Below are 15557 nucleotides of genomic sequence, written 5' to 3'. Positions count from 1 at the left end.
AAAACTTATTTTTGTTTATCTAATTTCCACTTATCTTTCCGTTCAAATAAGAACACACTTTATTTCAACTCAATTAACTTTTATTATTCGCTCAAAGAAACACACTTTTAAATCACTTTATTTACTACTAACAATTTCCAACACTTTATTTCACTTTGTACTGCACTCTTTCACTTTATAAATCAAACTGTATCCGGTCGGTGTCTACGTTGCCCTTTTATACCGGAATCTCGAGACTCGAGAACGTCCTCGCAGGCTCTCGTCCCTGCCTCTCGAAACTTCCTTTCCAGGAAGGGCACTTCATACTTCCAGTCTAGTGGGATATTTTTAGATGTGTTCAGTGGGATATTTTTAGATGTGTTCAGTGGGATATTTTGAGATGTGTTCAGTGGGATATTTTCTTAATTACTAAAGGTCCGTTCACATTTCTACCTTTGCAGTAGTAGGTAGTGTGTTCAGACTTTTATCTTAAAAGTAGTTCAGTAATTCATCGTTACAATACTATCTTACAGAGAAAAAAAACATTTTTAACTATTTTAAACTATTTTTAACTATTTTCATAGTTAAAATCATGATAACTATTTTGGATTTGGATTTATTTTTGAGATTTGACAATTTTACATTCAGATGTATTTTTTAAACTAGTGAATAATATGGCCGTTAGGGTTAATTTCATATATACATACTCCATGTAGGTATTGAATAACTTATTAAAAATAACAGTTCACCTAGTGAAGATTGTTGGTTTATAAATTCTTGGATGATAAAGATATTTCTCTTGGATTGAAAAAAAACATGATTTTTGGGCACGAAAACATTAAAACATGATTTTAGTTCAAAAAACATGAAAATCATGCTAAATCATGATTTCTGGCAGCCCTGCTGTGGAGTTTTTCCTCTCATTGCAGCTTGTAGGGTGGAAAAGAAAAAGCATAAACAAAAAATACCAAGACTGGAAACTCGGCGGTCAACTGACGTTTGCCTACAAGCTGCGAGGGGTGGTGAATGTCGTGAACATTGACCTATTAGATATATATATAATATATAATAGGTCAATGGTCGTGAACCTATCGTTGTGTTCGTGTCCGATGTGTGATGAATGTCGTGAATCTATACAAAAAACTCTGTTTATCAATTTTGTTCACTGAAATTGTTTTTTTTTTATTTTAATGTTTTTTAGATTAAAAAATTACAATAAATACAATATTAAAATAAATATTAAATAAAATAAATCTTTTTATTTGTTGTTGCTGCTGTTGTTTGTGCACTTTTGGATGTCTAGTATTCCCTCCTTTGTTGATTCTTTCATTTGTTGATATCTCTTGCTGATTCGTTATTCTCTAGAAAGATATTGATTAAACAATGATCAATGATATTAATGTTATTAAATACCTGCTGTCGATTCCCAGTCATTCGTATCACATCCGGATGCATTGGTGTACCTTCGGGTAAAGGGGTTGGTTTTATTCCCAATGTAAATTGGGTTTGCATGTGGTGCACTCGGCCGGGTGGTTTTTGAGAATGTGCAGATTGCTGCTGCACACATTTCATTAGGGAATCTCTCAATTTCAGTCTCAACGACTGCTTACCCCCACACACAATATGCGTTGAGTTTTCATCAATTTTAATTATCGTATCTTCACTTGGTATGCTTATCGTTAATACACCTCCAATTCGTTCTGTTTTAATATCTGTTATTCCATCTTGCGCCAATATGGAATCTATATCGAATCCTCCATATTCATATTAACTTTCTTTAGAACTTCTTCACGTTTAGGTGGATGTAGAGTTGTGCCAGCACTTGTATTTGCTTTACTATGCGATTCATCATCACATGGAGCAATATTATGTATTTTATCTTTGACTTCAAGAATTCCAGTTAATGTGGATATTGTCAGACCGGGAGTTGTTTCACGAGGAACAATTTTGATTCTAATTCAGATTTAAGATAGACTCGATCCATTTTTCGTTTGAGTGGCAATCGAATGGTTTCGCCACATTTGAATGTGATGATTTTCTTGTCCTAAAAATGAAGCAATTAGAAGAATTTATATGACCTTTCAATATGAGTATTACCGGTTGTTCAATATAAAGTTGTGGAATGTGGAGCAATTGGATGGGGTTTTTTATAGTTTTCAGGAATAACCAAGACACTAGGTTTTAGTTCCTTAATCAGCTTGTTTGCTTGTTGATAGTTCATTGACGTATCGATGGGACAATAGAATGCCTTCATGGACAAGGGTTGGAAAGGAACCAGCACTTGAAGATATGGGAAGTCAGGTTCTAAAAAAAATAAATACAAATCAATTTAAATATTGGAAGAGCCAAAAAGTATTCATCATAGAACCTGTAAATTGATTGAATTATTCGGATTTGAACCCCACATTTCAATAAAGTGGACCGCATCGCCAAATCTCAAACTCGGATGACCACAGAACACAATGGGTAGAAGAGAAGCAATTAAATTGAAACTATTTGTATATGGGTCCAAATCATGGAGGTGGAAAATTTGATGTTCCGCGAGTGTGATTTTTTTCTCTGCCTTGTTTCTAAGGCAATTTACACGTTTTTCTGTGTACACAGAGGAATTCACTCTTGCGGAATAGGATCCCAGGTATTGTTTTAAATCAAAACAACATTTAATTAGAGATTTTGTCTTATTTACCAATTCAAATAATAGCAACGCACCTATGAATATAATGTTTCCGTTAGAAAAGTTTCCATTTTTTTTTTATTTAATCTAGTATACCAAAAACATGGTTCCCGGACATGTCCATAAGTTGAATTGGGTTATTTTTTATACACTAATAAAAATAGTCCCATGAAAAATGACGAATCGTACCAAAATTTATTAGTGTCAATATTTTAATCATCTAACGTACAAATCGTGCTGCAAGAAGTTTTTTGAGTTGATATTATATAGATTTATCATTCCAATGATAAATGGATAAATATATTATATGTATGTTATATGGGCCAAAATACTATTTAATACCTAAAAAGTTGTCACTTGGGTCCCTTGTTAGAAAAACTGTAGTGAGTTATAAAATCAACACTACACTCCTTTTCATCAGAATAGGTACACAACTTTTCAAATGTTCATTAACCGTTTGTCCCCAATATTGGTGCGTGACCTAACAAGGTTTTATTGTTTTTTGATAGTTTAAGATGTTAGAAAAAGCAACGACTAAAATTATTTCAAAATGGACCATAACTTTCCCATTTGTTTTTTTTTTGTAAAGTATTTTTCGAGGAAAAATTAACTTATTTTTTTCTTCATCAGAATAGGTACACCGTTGTTATCTTTAATGTTTTTGTGGATTTCGAGCAAATTTACTATTAAAACAAATAACTGGACTTTCCTAAGTCTAATTTAATAATCATACTACCATTTTGAAAAACATGGATGGATTAAAATCGCTAAATTTTGCTGAAAACAACTTAAGAAATAAAACAAACACTGTGTACTGTACCAGTACTGGTATAGTTAAAAAAAATGACGAATTGTGAATGTGCTCTATCCAGACTTCAGATACAAACATTCTGGGGGTAAAAAAATTAAGGTTGGAACCAAAAATGCAAAAAAACACTCTTAGGCGAGTTAATTTTTACATGTGCTACCAGTTTTGGGGGATTAACGACAAGAATAAAAGTGAGAACAGTTATTTATAAATTTAGGACAGTAAATAGAATGGTCATAAGTCCCAATCTTATAAAATGGCTGAATTTTGAAAAGACACCATCACTAAACACCAAGAACAGAATTGTATTCGTTTAAGGTTTTTGAAATCCCTAACCACATGAAAAGCTGAGTGGTATTTCTTGCTATTTTTGGATTAATTAACATTTAATTTTAATGTCCTTGGTGAGTTAAACTATCAGTTAAACATTTCGCGAAAGGAGAAACGATTTTGAGACCAACTTGATTTAAAAAAAAAGAAGTTTTAAGGCATGGAAGAAAGTAATCTCCTACGATACGATAATACTGTAACGATGAATTACTGAACTACTTTTAAGATAAAAGTCTGAACACACTACCTACTACTGCAAAGGTAGAAATGTGAACGGACCTTTAGTAATTAAGAAAAATATCTCACTGAACACATCTAAAAATATCCCACTGAACATATCTCACTGAACACATCTCAAAATATCCCACACTGAACACATCTCAAAATATCCCACTAGACTGGAAGCCTTCCTGGAAAGGAAGTTTCGAGAGACAGGGACGAGAGCCTTCGAGGACGTTCTCGAGTCTCGAGATTCCGGTATAAAAGGCAGCGTAGACACCGACCGGACACAGTTTAATCTTGAAAGTGAAAGAGTACAGTACAAAGTGAAATAAAGTGTTGCGAATTGTTAGTAGTAAATAAAGTGATTTAAAAGTGTGTTTGTTTGAGCGAATAATAAAAGTAAATTGAGTTGAAATAAAGTGTGTTCTTATTTGAACGGAAATATAAGTGGAAATTAAATAAGTTTTATTGTGAACCCGGAATAAAACATTACATTGGTGTCAGAAAAGTGGAATAAAACTTATTTATTTGTGCGAATCAGATAATTTCGCGAATAAAGTAAAAAGTGCGCGTGTGTTTTAAAAAAAAAACAAAGTTTAAAACATTTTGAAATAAGTAAAAGTGCTCGCGTTTTAAAAAGTTAAAATGGGTAAGACATTAAATCAGTTAAGTTTGACTGAGCTGAAGGCGGAATTAACTAAGCGAGGTCTTCCTACTGCTGGATCGAAAAATGACCTCATTATTCGTCTGCAGGATCACTTAACCCAGATAAACGAAAATTTGGACACATTTCAATTCGAAATTGAAATGCCAGAAGAACAAGTAAGTACTGGTTCCGCTTCCGATATGTCGTCCGTGATGTCTGTTCTCCTTGCTAAGTTCGAGAAAAATCTTCTTGAACAAATTGAAGCACAACGTAATGAACAGAAGGATGAACAGAAAAATCTTCTTGAACAAATTGAGACACAACGCAAGGAACAGAGAGAACAATTAGAAAAACAACAGAGTAGTGTTCTCGAAAAAATTGAGGCACAACGTACCGAGCAAAAGAGTGAACAACAGAATCTTCTCGAAAAATTGGAAACCCAGAAGAACCTTCTAGATGAACAGAAAAACCTCATCGAAGGTAAGCTTGATGCTATCGAGAACAAGTTCGTTGCTCTTGATGCTTCCATCAAAGGTGTTGAAAAACAATCTCAAGAAAAGTTCGAGAAAGTTGAAGAAAAACTCGAAAAAGTAGAAATAAAATTCGATGACAAATTGAAAGGAATGGAAGTGAAAATGCAAAGTTTTACCGAAGAACTTGACAAGGTTCGAAAAATTAAGGTGCGAGAAAGTTCTGGTGAGTATTTAAAGAAGAAGGAAATGCATCCACCAACCTTTGATGGACAAAGTTCTTGGTCGATCTACAAGAAACAGTTTGAGGCAGCTGCAACAATAAATGGCTGGGATGACGAAGACAAATGTATAGCGCTGACTCTTGCTCTTAGAGGTCCTGCTGCTGAGTTGTTACAAACGTTACCACCAGAAAAGAATGGTAACTTTGACGCTCTTGTCCAGGTCATTGAAAAACGCTTTGGAGATGGCCATATGCAGGAAGTCTTCCGCGTCCAACTCAATACAAGAGTCCAGAAAAGAGGAGAAACTCTGCAACAACTTCAAGCAGATATTGAAAGGTTGGCTCATCTGGCATATCCGACAGCAGGAGACGACATTATCAATCAGTTTGCGACAGAAGCCTTTGTACGTGCTGTATCTGATATAAATCTTCAGCGAGCAATTCGAACAGCTGGAAAACGTTCCCTTCCTGAAGCATTAGCGTTTGCACTGACTATGGAAGCAGCAGAACAGGCTTCTCAAGGCGTTCATCGGGTAAGAGAAGTTGCAGTGGAGGAATGCTCTTGTCAAAAACTCGCGTTCCAAAGAAACCAGCGAGACGGAGCTGCTCGATGCTGGAACTGTAACAAGACCGGACATCTCCAGCGGCAGTGCAGATTGCCACCAAGAAGAACTGCTTGCCAACACTGTGGAAACAGGAATATTGCCCAACAACAGGTAAGCGATACAACTAACACTCATGCTCATCTTGATTCCCATTCGGGAAAACGAATAAGAACCAACTTCGAGGGGCAGAAGCTGGTTTCTGGTATCGATGGCCCCAGAACCACAATTCAAGTCTCACAGACTAAACGAGACAACAAAAGTCTGACAGTGGAGGCGACCATAAACAACAAACAACACGTGGTTACAATTGACACCGGTGCCACCGCCTCCATTGTACGAAGAGACTTGGTGAAGATGACATGGCTACATAACACCAACAGCTACCGTCTGAAGACCGCCACAGGAGAAGCAGCAAGAGTGTACGGAGAAGTTCGTCTTACGATCCGTATAGCTGAACTAGAGTTTTCACATGTGTTTTTGGTGGCAGATATATGTGACGAGTGCATCATTGGAATCGACTTCATGAAGGAGCATGGAATCATTTTGGATATAGGTAATCAAGTCCTGAAATACAGAAATGTAGAGATTCCAATGGTCTATGGCAACGAAAACTCGACAACAATTAGAACTGTCATCAAAGAAGACATGTGCCTGCCTCCTTCTTCAGAAGTTTTTGTGTGGACCAAGTTAAAGGGGAACTTTGGAAGCCATCGATACCTCATGGTTGAACCAGAAGTTGAGCAAAGTTCCGAAAACATCATCATCGGGAAGACTCTTGTGGCACCAAAGAACAACATGGTACCTGTACGGATACTTAACATCAAACCGTACCCAATCAAGCTTAAGAAAGGAGAAGTTGTTGGGCAATGTGAATCTGTGGCCGCAATAACTAAGATCAACGAGGTGGATACACAGATGACTATGAACTCGGAGAAACTAAAGAAACAAATTCTCAATTCAGACAACCTGAGTCAACATCAGCTTAATGTTGCGGGAAGGCTTCTTCATGAGTATGCTGATATCTTCTCTTCACCCAGCGGGCAGTACGGCCGAACACAACTGGTGCAGCATCGAATCGATACAGGAGATGCTAGGCCGATTCGTCAACCAGCAAGACGTCTCCCCTTGGCCAAACAAGGTGAAGTTGAAGAAATGATAACAACAATGAAGAAAGACGGGCTAATCGAAAATTCCAAAAGCCCTTGGGCATCACCGGTAGTTCTCGTCAAAAAGAAGGATGCAAGCACTCGATTTTGTGTCGACTATCGCAGGCTGAATGATGTGACGAAGAAAGACAGCTACCCACTGCCAAGAATCAGTGATACTCTAGATGCAATGGAAGGAGCACAATGGTTTTCGACTTTGGATTTGAAGAGTGGCTACTGGCAGGTGGAAATCCATCCAGAAGATCGGGAGAAGACGGCTTTCTCCACAGGAAATGGTCTGTGGCAGTTTAATGTCATGCCGTTTGGGCTATGCAATGCCCCAGCTACTTTTGAGCGCTTAATGGAGTGCGTTTTAAATGGATTAACCTGGAAATCTTGCCTAGTCTATTTGGATGATGTCATCGTTTACGGGAAAACATTTGATGACCATTGTGAAAACCTAAAGGCTGTATTCCAAAGGCTACGAGAAGCACATCTTAAGTTGAATCCAAAGAAATGTGCACTTTTCAAGACCGAGGTTAAATATTTGGGGCATATCATCTCATCCCAAGGAGTGAAGACTGATCCTGAAAAGGTTGACACTGTGAAGAACTGGCCAACCCCTCAGGACAAGCATCAACTTCGGAGTTTCCTCGGTCTGGCAACGTACTATCGACGATTTGTGAAGGATTTTGCGAGAATCGCCAAAAGCTTGCACCAACTTACGGAGAAGGGTAAACCCTTTAAATGGTCAGGTGAGTGTGAGAAAAGCTTTCAGGAACTGAAGCTGCGGTTATGTGAAGCTCCTGTGCTGGCCTATCCGACTCCAGGCAAACAATTCATCATTGACGCAGATGCAAGTAATGTTGGAGTTGGTGCTGTTTTATCGCAAGTTCATGACGGAGAAGAAAAGGTCGTTGCCTATTTCAGCAAGGTACTCTCGAAACAAGAAAGAAACTATTGCGTGACCAGAAGGGAACTTCTAGCTCTAGTATTGGCAACAAAGCACTTCCATAAGTACATCTATGGACAGAAGTTCCTTCTTCGCACAGATCATGGTGCACTAAATTGGCTTTTGAACTTCAAAAATCCAGAGGGTCAAGTAGCAAGATGGATCGAGATACTTCAGACGTATCAATGTCAGATTCAACATCGAAGAGGAAAACTGCATTCAAATGCAGACGCATTATCTCGACGCCCGTGCAAGCAAGACTGCAAACATTGCACACGACTAGAAGAAAAGGAAGTTGTCGCTGTTAGAAGAACGAGAGCTGATCCCATTTGCGGCTGGAGTAATGAAGAACTCAGAATGGCCCAACAGGAAGATTCGGACATCGAACCCATCCTTGCATGGAAGGAACATCAAGAGAAACCAGAATGGGCCGACATCTCCGACCGAAGCCCCACTCTAAAAGCATATTGGGCACAATGGGACTCACTTCATGTGCAAGAAGGGCTACTCAGGCGTAAGTGGGAATCCGCAGATGGTAAATCCTATGTAATGCAGCTAGTCGTACCTCAGTCAAAGGTAAATGATGTTCTCCGAGAGATGCACGGTGGAACTTCTGGAGGCCATTTAGGCATCAACAAGCTGCTGGAAAAGCTACGACAGCAATTCTACTGGTTACGTATGAGAGAAGACGTTGAAAAGTGGTGCCGAAAATGTGATACTTGTGCCGCTAGCAAAGGACCAGCTAGAAAAATCCAAAGCAAGATGCAGCAGTACAATGTGGGTGCACCTTTTGAGAGAATTGCAATAGACGTAGCAGGTCCTTTTCCCGAAACCAACAACGGAAATCGATACATCCTTGTAGTGATGGACTACTTCAGCAAATGGCCTGAGGCATTTGCCATTCCAAACCAGGAAACCAAAACAGTTGTGGATAAGATTGTCTTTCATTGGGTGAGCAGGTTCGGAGTACCCATGGAACTTCATTCCGACCAAGGAAGGAACTTCGAATCTAAGATTTTTCAAGAGGTTTGCTCACTCCTTGGCATCAAGAAGACGCGAACAACACCGCTTCATCCACAATCTGATGGGATGGTTGAGCGATTTAACAGGACACTTAAGGAACACCTGTCAAAAGTAGTCAATGATAATCAACGAGACTGGGACCGACATATTCCATTATTCTTGATGGCTTATAGAAGTGCAACACATAGTTCTACTGGACATACACCATCGGAAGTCCTATTTGGCTCAACAATACGTCTGCCAAGTGAGATAAAATTTGGAAGTGTTCCAAACGAGCCACATGAAATGGATGAGTACGTAGATAAACTGAAAGGAACACTGGCTGACATTCACCAACGGACAAGGACAAATATAAAAGCGTCTAGTGACAGGATGAAAACAAGGTATGACGCACGAGCGACAGCAACAGGGTTTCAAGAAGGAGAACTTGTGTGGTTTTACAATCCCCACCGACAAAAGGGACTATCACCGAAGCTACAACAAAACTGGGAAGGCCCTTACACAGTAATAACCAGAATTAACGACGTGGTTTACCGTATACAAAGAGGGGTAAGAGGCAAACTAAAGGTAGTTCATTGTGACCGTTTACATCGTTATAATGGTGATAGAAGCAATGGAGTTGTTCGGGACGAACAATCCTAAGAGGGGGGCAATGTAACGATGAATTACTGAACTACTTTTAAGATAAAAGTCTGAACACACTACCTACTACTGCAAAGGTAGAAATGTGAACGGACCTTTAGTAATTAAGAAAAATATCTCACTGAACACATCTAAAAATATCCCACTGAACATATCTCACTGAACACATCTCAAAATATCCCACACTGAACACATCTCAAAATATCCCACTAGACTGGAAGCCTTCCTGGAAAGGAAGTTTCGAGAGACAGGGACGAGAGCCTTCGAGGACGTTCTCGAGTCTCGAGATTCCGGTATAAAAGGCAGCGTAGACACCGACCGGACACAGTTTAATCTTGAAAGTGAAAGAGTACAGTACAAAGTGAAATAAAGTGTTGCGAATTGTTAGTAGTAAATAAAGTGATTTAAAAGTGTGTTTGTTTGAGCGAATAATAAAAGTAAATTGAGTTGAAATAAAGTGTGTTCTTATTTGAACGGAAATATAAGTGGAAATTAAATAAGTTTTATTGTGAACCCGGAATAAAACATTACAATACTAATAACACTGGTCAAAACGCGTTTTTGTGGTACTTTTGGCGTTGAATTTCATCACCGTTAAATTTTTTTTCGCAAAACTACATGTGCAATATTCAAAAGCCTTATTTAATCGTCTTAAATACGTTTATTTTTATTTTCAAAATTATTTTTTTCTAAAAGAAATTTGGTATAGAAAAGTATGATATCTCAAAATCTTGGTGGTTAAGGTAACTTATGGTTTTTGAAGCAGATTTGAAGTAAATTTCAGTTTTCGACTCCTGATTCGGTTGAAAAAATAGCAAAATTTACGAAAAAATAATATTTTTAAATCAAATGTCAAAAAACATTTCATTTAAAATTAGTTTTTGGGACTTTATAGCTAAAATTGTGATGAGCAGAGCTCAAAAACTAGACGTGATGGAAAAAATCTGTTAACTGTTTTGAGTTCAGCACACTCAAGTTTATTAAAATCACCTTACAGAGTTCTTGCTCCCGACTTTTTTTGTTTTTTTGCCGACCAGTGTAATTAATTTCAAACTTGAAGAATGGTCACAATTATTTGTAAATGCATATTCAAGAAACTTTTCCTTAATTCTCTAGTAGAGTTGGGCACTTTAGTTCATTTGAGTGATCGATTACTTTAGTTCAAATCACGCTAATGAACTAGTTTTGAACTAGTTCATTTTAGTTCAATTTATTTTAATCAGTCCGGTTTTGTTAGAACAAAAAACAAAATTAGTGTTTACAAACTGTATCCAAATTTATGTAAAATTGACGCATTCTACATAATAAAACAAATACAACCTAAAAATAACAGATATGTACATATTTTATTTTCTATAAAAATTCTTAATTTCGTTCATATACCTACTTGTCGAGCTTTCTGGTTCCTGACAAAAGACTAGAAAAAGTACGTTTTGCTTTCATTAAATGGAAATCATAGTAATGCAAGGACCAAGATGCTACTTGATTTTTATTCTTGCTCAGAAATAAGAGTAAGGGGTGCTTGAAGAAGAAACGCTGATACTGGCACAAGCGACCTTTTGTTTTACATCTAAATCTTGAGGTAGAGCAGAAGAACTGATTTCGCTCAACAAAGAATTGGATGCGATTTCATATGCACTTTGGTTTCTGCACCCGTTTTTTAAACGTCTGTCGGGTTAAAAGGCGCTGTCGTCGTATAAGACCAAATTTGAAAATTCCCTATACAGATGGGACTTCCTTTTACCCAAAAAAATATATAAAAAAAATGATAATGTAAGGTGAGCGCAAGCTATTTTGTAATTTCATATTACGACTGCTTTAGGTTGCTGTTTAGTTTGTTGAAACAAATCTTTTTCGCTATTCGCGAACTAAATTGAACTAAGTAAGTGAACTAAGTTCACTAATTCACCAAGATGAACTAGTTCATTGAACTAGTTCGTTCGCGAACTACACAAGCCTATTCGCTAGTATTTGTTAACCAGTATTTTGAATTTCTCAACAAAATAACATAATACTACAAAATAATCTGTAAAATATTGGAAGGAAGTGAAAATTTAAGAAGAACTTTAGTATCTGCCATAGAAAACTAAACTTAAATACCATTCTGTTTTCACTGACTTAAAAATTCTTTAATACTCACATGCTTCTCGAAGCATTCATCTTAACGGACGATGGTGAACCTTTCCTATACTTTAATGAATAATTTCCATATAACGAAGATGGAACGGGTGTACTTGGAACTGGAGTAGGTGTTTCCACAGCTTGATCTTCATCTAGAGGAAATATCAATTCCTTATCATGTGACTTTTTAATTGATCCATTCACATTAACTGCTCCATCATTATTAATGGTTTTTCGTCGATTTTTAAATTTATTTACTTCTCTAAGTCCCAGTGCCATTCCTGATACCAGAAGTTGGATTTCATCCTGTCAAAATAAGTCTATTTGATAAATACAATTCTGGTCGCAGTTAATGGTAAGAACTTACACTTTCTGAAGATCTAAAAGAAATCTAGGATCACATATTGCACACGGCATCATTCTGCGTAATTTGAAAAATATAGTCTGGCAAAGTCTAAATCAAAAAATGAATAATAAAAATAAAACACTTCATTACAAAAAAAAAGAAAATTTATACCTTTGGAAATGATTAGCTAATCCATTGACACCTTGATTGTGACCCAATTTCACTCTCCAAACTTGTGTGAAAAATTGCAAATTTCTCACTATTTCCATATCGTTTAAGCCAGGCACAGTCTGTGTATTCACCATATGAAAACCACTTGGTGGCGAAGGTTCCATTAAAAGGGAAATAATTTCCAAATTTTCAATATCATCGACTTCCAAAACACAAGCATCTTTATCTCCAGTATTTAGATCCATCTCAAGAATTTCATGATCCGATTCATCAGTATCCGATTGGCATCGGGTACTTGGTACATAGTCTGGATCCATTGATTTAAGTTGATAGATTTCACGATTGCGCTCGTATGTTTCTTGTAAATTCTTTTGCAATTCATTTAGTTTCGCTTTATCTGTCCAAGTATTACCAGCGACAATTTTCGGCACCAATGGGGGAGGCAAGGCTTTAAGGAAAATTGCTGTTCCAGTTGCTATGAGCGCAATCATTCGCTTACCAATTGACACTTGAGCTTTCAGACCGAATATGGCATTCATACCTTTGGCTTTTAATTTATTAATGAGCACTCTATGAAGTTCATATTCTAAAAATGTCAAACCGTCGGATATCTTTGGCATTCGATTCAGAACGCAAATCTTTTTAAGCACGAACTACTTGAGCTTGCATAAAACAGCCCCATGACCAACAACGAATCTGGGATTTCTACTGCGGCCATTAATACATCGGGTACTCTGCCTTTGCGACGAACAGCAAATCTTTTCATTTTCATTAATGTGCACCAATGTGAAAAACTTAAGATTTTATTTCCTCTCAACAAAATAAATATTTCTAAAATTCTTACCAACAGCAGCTTTAGGTTCAATATTTGCAATTTGTGAAATTGGCACTAAATTATATTGAACTTGGGGAATGCCATCATCTTCTTCTTCACAAGCCTGAACTAGTGTCTCGCCTGTAAATGTCATCTCGTAATCATTTTTAAGAGAAGAATATTGCTTATTTGCTGGTTTCAGCTGGCACTTTGAGAAAAAATAAACTTTGTCGACTTCAATCGTAATATCGGTCGCATTGCTCCATAAATGCTGTAGCACGAATTTCACCAGTTTCGTCTAGCAGATCCATATTAAAGGGTTTGCCTTCTCCTTTAGCATTACTCCAAGTGCGTATGCCTGACTTGGATGTAACACGTGCTTTGATATGGAGTTGAACTCGCTATGGGAGCAGTCATGGAAGGAAGCATTCATCGATTGATTCATTGAAGTGCTATTATAGTTGTTGTTTGACGAAGAGTTATATAAATTTCCATTGGTTGTTTTCGATGGGTATGTTGATTCACTGGCCAATTTTGGTGGAGCAGCAGTTTCTGCTGCGTGTTTATTGGCAATTGTTGCTTCACCAGTAAATTGTACAGGATTACCAATTTTTTACCAACTTCTGCTTCATGGTTCAAAACAGTTAGTTCTAAAATGATCAGCACTCGCCTATGAACAGAAAAATTGTTATTTGATTGTTATTATTTAAGAATCAGTAGGAAAGTATATGGATAGTAATAAAACGCAAGAACACAATTATTATAACACCTGACGATAGGAGGAATTCATTCACGTGTGTGATGAATTCATCTCTTTATTTCAGCTGGAATTCGTTAGTTTTTTTTTTTATTTTTATATAAAATTTCTTTGAATTACCTTTCGCTTATTCCACTCGCTTACTTTTTTTTTATTGTTTAATTAATTTTGACGTTTAAACAAATTTGCAAAATGGGGTTGCACTTGTCTCTATTTTATGGTGTTTTCCTTTTCGCACTTTTTCACCACGATTCTCGTTCGACTTTTGTGTTCATACACAAAAAGTTGCAAGTGTGTGAGTGCAACCCCGCTTTTCGCGGTCGGAGGTCGGACTGTCTTTTCTGGACTCCGTTTTCTTGCTTGAAGGGTGTGTCCGTGTTAACGTCATTTACCGTGGTGGCAATCACATATATTCACAGACAGCATTGTACACAAAAGGGTTTTGGGGGGAAAGACGTACGAAAGTTTCCAGTTTTGGTATTTTTTGTTTATGAGAAAAACCAACCGAAGTCGCGTCTCTAGGTATTCCTTTTTCTATGGACCGGATACTGCAACAAACGACAAAATAATAACAAAATGACGCATTATACCTTGTCTTGTTGTCTTTGTCTTTCCTACGTTCGTTTTCCTTTTCTCACTTTTTCACCACGATTCTCCTTCGACTTTGTGTTCATACACAAAAAGTTGCAGGTGTGTGAGTCATTAGAAAAAAATCTGTATCGAGAAGCCTTGGTACGCAGCTCGCGCTAAATTTTAGCTCCCATACAAATTATCGAAAAATTGTATATGAGCTAAAATGAGTCCCATAAAAATTATCGATAACTTGTATGGGATTTTTATCTCAGCTTAAATTTAGCGCGAGCTGCGTACCAGGCTTCTTCATGACTTTCCAGTTTTTGTGACCTTTGACCCCAAATATATTCTTTTTCCAGGTCTCGGATCGATGAGGACTTTTTAGATTTAATTTATGATGGTGTTTCCAACAATCCTACCAAATTTCAGCTTGCTGGGAATTAATGTAACCTCACCCCCTTATTTTGGTAATAAAAACTTTAATAAATATAAATAACAGAAAACAAACTCTCAAGAAAGAGAAAATTTAACAAAATAATAAATTAAATAAAATGTTATATAGATTTCAGAAGAAAATTATATCTTTAATTTACTTTTTTTTACAGCCTTGCAGGTAATTTCACAATGAATAGTTTGAGAAAAAACAATATAGCGACATAAATATATATATGTACTTTTAACATAATATTTAAAAAAATCACTTGAAAACTATTCAAGTAAGATATAAATAAAAGAGACACCATGCTCTTGATTCACTTTTATTTTGCATTTATTTGTTAGTCTTTTCACGACACACATTTTTCATTTCATTTCATTTCATTTATTCGATAAGTATCTAGTTTACAATGACGCATTAAGATAAGGATCTTTTGGAGCATCTATACATATTTAACAAACAAAGTTTCTTAACATTCAAAAGGTTAAAAATAAAAAATAAAAAATTAAAATAAATATCTATTTTATATACATTTATAATTAAATAATTTGTAAATTTTCAAAGAGCAAAAATAATTCATTTAAGAGAGCAAAAATAATTCATTCAAGATTTTATATATG

General features: G+C 36.5%; 1 pseudogene; it reads right to left on the bottom strand.

The window, feature by feature from the left end:
- Positions 1 to 1127: 1127 nt before the first annotated feature.
- Positions 1128 to 14869, bottom strand: LOC129921042 (C2 domain-containing protein 5-like; annotated as a pseudogene).
- Positions 14870 to 15557: the final 688 nt, after the last annotated feature.

The sequence above is a fragment of the Episyrphus balteatus genome, chromosome 1 (genome assembly GCF_945859705.1).
Source record: "Episyrphus balteatus chromosome 1, idEpiBalt1.1, whole genome shotgun sequence".
NCBI classification, from domain to species: domain Eukaryota; kingdom Metazoa; phylum Arthropoda; class Insecta; order Diptera; family Syrphidae; genus Episyrphus; species Episyrphus balteatus.
This window is presented reverse-complemented; position numbering and strand designations above follow the sequence as displayed.